The sequence below is a fragment of the Stylophora pistillata genome, chromosome 5 (genome assembly GCF_964205215.1).
Source record: "Stylophora pistillata chromosome 5, jaStyPist1.2, whole genome shotgun sequence".
NCBI lineage: Eukaryota > Metazoa > Cnidaria > Anthozoa > Scleractinia > Pocilloporidae > Stylophora > Stylophora pistillata.
The window spans coordinates 19,215,716-19,220,715 of NC_142523.1; positions in this window are offsets into that span (position 1 = coordinate 19,215,716).

The following is a 5,000-nucleotide window of genomic DNA, read 5'->3' on the forward strand; positions in this document are numbered from 1 at the left end:
AAATTGCATGCAGCCCAAATGTAACAGAAAACAAGAGCGTTTAGATCGGGAAAAAATATCCTGCCCAGCAGATTACTAGAAAAAAAATTTCTTGATGACCAGAAATCAGCCACCCCCGCTCAAAAGTTAAATGGTCGGCCCCTAAGTAATGATAAGAATTAGCACAGTTTGTCGTAAAAACAACTAGTTACAATTAGTGGACCATAACATCTTGGTTGGTAAACTTCATACTCTTGGAGTTAAGCCAACTGCCATCAACTGGATTATTGATTTCTTGAGGGACAGAAAGCAAAGAGTTAAGCTCAACGGAGTTTACTCTGATTGGCTTAGTGTTCCTGCGGGTGTTCCCCAGGGGACTCGTCTTGGCCCTTGGTTATTCTTGGTGCTGATAAACGATCTTAAGTTACCTGATGGGTCGTTTGCTATGTGGAAATTTGCCGACGACACTACTGTTTCGGAAATAGTACTACCATCCAAACAAAGCGCACTTCAGCAAGCTGTCGACTTTATTAGCACCTGGTCTCAGGAGAATCGCCTGCAGTTGAATCCATCTAAATGTAAGGAACTGCAGTCATGCTTTAAGAGATCTCCTCCAATTCATTCTTCAGTTGAACTCGATGGCTTTGCTTTCGAGTCTGTTAACTCGGCTAAAGTGCTCGGCGTTACCATAAGAGACGACTTCAAATGGAACGATCACATCTTTAATGTAACCTCAAAGGCTGCCAAAAGATTGTATCTCCTGAGTCAACTCAAACGTGCTGGTATCTGTGCGAGTGATCTTGTTTTATTTTACTGTAGTTCCATAAGATCGGTTTTAGAATACGCATGTCAAGTATTTCACTCCAGCCTTCCGTTCTATTTATCCGAAGAGCTGGAACGTATTCAGAAGCGCGTCTTGCGCATTATCTTTCCTTATGCAAGCTACAACAGCGCGCTCAAAGAGGCAGGCATCTCCTCTCTTTACGACAGGAAAGCATCTCTATCGTTTGATCTTTTTAATGACATTGTTCTTGACACTAATCACAAGCTCGCTGGTCTGCTCCCACCTAAAGCTGAGCACCACAGGCAGCTGCGCAGCAATAGGAAGTTTAACGTGCCAGTGTGCAAGACTGATCGTTTTAAAAAATCCTTTATTGTTAGCCATAGCCTAAGGATGTAAATATATATGTTTAAGTATGTATATTTTTTTTAACACAAGATCATCCTAAGTGAAACTTTTTTATTAGATTTGTATATTTTTATTATTAAGATTTTCAATCCATTTTAACTATGAATTTTGTTTCTTGTATTGTATATTATATACGTAATTCAGTCTTCGGACTGCGAGGTGTTTCTTTTTAATAAACGATTTATCTATCTATCTTAATTACGAACCTAGATGCGCCGAATACAAAGTTAGTGGCTAATAACGCATCTGTTTGTGAAAAGGAAAACGTCACACAAACTGCGCAATTAATTTCCGCGACAAGTTCGTCTCACTTTTTTCACAATATACGTTTGCAGATATAAAATATAGCAATAGTTATAATTATCTTTAGATATTGCATTAGTTGAAATGGTTGTTTCTGTATTTTTCAAACGAAGAAGTACGTTTTTTGGTCAATTGAGGCGTTACGTCATTGATAACAATACCCATTTTCTGTTAATTCAAAGAATTCAACGTTAAATCAAAACCGGAAAACAATGAAGGTAGGATAATTTCTTTGTTTAATCTTCTTTTTCTTTACTTGACGTGATATGAAACGAATAACAGCAAAAATTTATGAAAAAAAAAAGAAGAAAAAAATAAGAACTATGTTTTGTTGCGAAAAAACTTGAAAGAGTTATTGTTTTTAACTGGCGTTTTGCGAAGCGAGTCTTTTCACAGATTTTCTCCCCTTTGTATTTTCGGTGTGTCAATGCAACTATTTACCCGTTAACATCCATGCCGAGTTTGTAGCTCTCACAATTCAACTAAAAAAGTTAACGATAACAGCGTTGTTTTTAGAACACGTTCCGGAAACGTGTTTGCACAAAGGCGCTAATAATTCAAGTGATGACTACTGTGTGCCACGAGGATGAAATTTAAAAAAAAGGCTTAGAAAAGTAGGTGGCGATAAACTCGACAAATCCCAACTGGATGGCATCACCATCCAGTCGAACGCAATTGTTTCCACAACGTAATAGACAATGTCACTTACCGATGTTTGTGATCTTTGCGACTTTCTAAATACAATAAAAGAATATTTACGTTTAGCGAAGACTTATTCTTGTGTTTTTCCTTTCAGATAGTAGCCAATGAGTATACGCACTCAATTTTGTGACTGTTTTCAACAATTCACTTTGAGAATATGCCAAACCTTCAAGGGCCAATTTTATTTATTTTTTTCAGTTACAAATTAAGCATCATTAAGTCAACTATACTTTTCAAGAGGAAACTTTGGTTAAGGAGGCTCGAAAGGGTTTTCTACAATTAACAGCAAGTGCCAATCAGTAAAAGATATCAGGACTGTCAAACTTATCATCAGGATAATGACTTGACATATGCATAACACTATGTTAGGGATATCTTTTAAAGGGGGTTCGTCAGGCATTATCTGTTGCCATGGCAACAGTACAATAGCGCTGAAAGACCTTCTAAAACTCAGTTTTTGAAAGATATCTCAAAAACCAAGTCGGTGACCTGGTTTTTTTTTCAAATTTCTTAAACATCATCACATCCTCTACCTGTATACCTGATATTTAAAAAAACTATCTAGTAGAACTTGATTTATTAGGAAAATGCTGTTTTAAAATGTAAAAAAATTTCCACAAGATAAATTTTTTTAAAATTTTCTTCAGGAACGCGTAATGATGAATTTAATTTGTACAGAAAAAATCAGGGTAGGTCACCGAACTAATTTTTGAGATATTAGTTCATCAACTTAGCAAGCTTTATTTCCGGTTTTTGCAATTTTAGCTCACACTTTTATATCCGGTCACGCGTTTTACACGATACCGCTGACTCAAGGGCTCATTTTCGCGAGGATGAGTCCGTGTCCACGTGATTAATCTACGGACGGCCTCAGCGCAGAAAAAATCGTTCATCCTGAAGATGGATTCACATTGTTTTGTGACTTTACACATTCCTGAAAAGTGAGTCATCATTTCAGACTCAGACTGCTTACCATTACGACAGTTGGAAATGAACTCCGGAGAGAAACTCGGAAGAGAATTCTCTAGCGGAATTCGAAATATGATGACAATTTGATTTTGCAGATGGCGCCAATGCCAGTACTCCATTGAGGCCATTAATGTTGAGTTTCTCGTACAGAGATTGTAGTGTAACATGAGACAAACCAGCATCTGCCAGCTTCTGGACCATGTTGTCGAAAGATGAAGCTTTCCATCGAATGTCTGGATGGTATCTTGTCGCTGTTCCGAGAAGATGGCTTGATCGAAGGCCTCATTCGGCGATGCACATTTACCACGATTGACCGATTTAATTGTTCATGTGAAATTTGAAGTGGAAGAGTGAAAAAAATTTGGAGTGAAAAGAATTTGCTCTGACATCTTCCAGATTGTCATGAGCGTCAAACTCAGCGGAAATTAGGGTTTCATATACATCAGCAATTTGTTGGTCGACAGAGATTTCGCGAATTTCTAGGTACTAGAGGTATGAAAGCCTTGGCTTCATTTTTCTTTTTTTCTCTTTGCCACTGTCATAACCGTGAACTTTCATTATTCCGTTTTAAATGAAAAACAATACAAAGTTTGCAATCCTTTCTTAACATATGCGAGTTTTCATTTTCGTAGTTGTAATTTACAGTTTATCAAGGGAAATATCAACAATCTTTCTCACAAGTTTAAGATGAATATTTTATTTTAATTTTACCGTCTGTGGTTTAATTAGAATTAAAGTCTCATCTACATTTTTACGATCTCTTGTTTACTGAAAATTATGTTTAATTTTATGGTAACATTTACACTTCTCCATTTCCGTCAATAAAACTGTCTATCAAACAACAACAAACATATGAAATATATGTTTGAACTGCGGTTATGAGACGTATATGAGAACGATCCTTCGCAGTAAAGCACTATTTGAGCAATAGTGAAAATCAGACCTGAAAAAAATTTCAGGCCTGTACGGGATTCGAACCACTGACCTCTGCGATACTAGTGCAGCGCTCTACCAATTGAGCTAACAAGCCAACTGGGAGCAGGCCATCAAATTAATTCGATATAAACCCGTAGATGATAAATCAAACAACAACAAACATATGAAACATATGTGTGAATTGCGGTTATGAGACGTATATGAGAACGATCCTTCGCAGTAAAGCACTATTTGAGCAATAGTGAAAATCTTTCTGATTTTCACTATTGCTCAAATAGTGCTTTACTGCGAAGGATCGTTCTCATATACGTCTCATAACCGCAGTTCACACATATGTTTCATATGTTTGTTGTTGTTTGATTTATCATCTACGGGTTTATATCGAATTAATTTGATGGCCTGCTCCCAGTTGGCTTTTTAGCTCAATTGGTAAAACTGTCTATGTTTACAATCCTGGATCCAACAATGATTTCATTTTCCTTTTCATCTTCCAGTGAGTTGTTTAGGAAAGTTTTCGGTCATTTCATTTTATTAGGAATCAAATTCAATGCGAAACAAATCGTAGCACTCAGAGGTGTCCACTTAAGGTGGCTCGTACCGGTTTTGATCTTTTTGATGGTTTGTAACTTTGAAAGAATACAACAAAGACTGACCAAGGCCAGTTGAACACTTTTACGGGGTTGAATTACATAATTGTAAAATTAAACGAGACTTACCTGTAAGTTGAAGTTTGATTGAGATTCTATCGAGTCACCAACTGCACCAGGGGATCACATGAGATTGCCTAGCGCACGCGCAACATCAGTATTAAAAGCCGAAATGTGAATGTGAACAATGTATAGTAGTGTTACCTCAGAGGAGAGGTATAAAACATAATGGGTGGGCATACTAAAGTCATACCCTTACAAACCAAGGGTGGGCA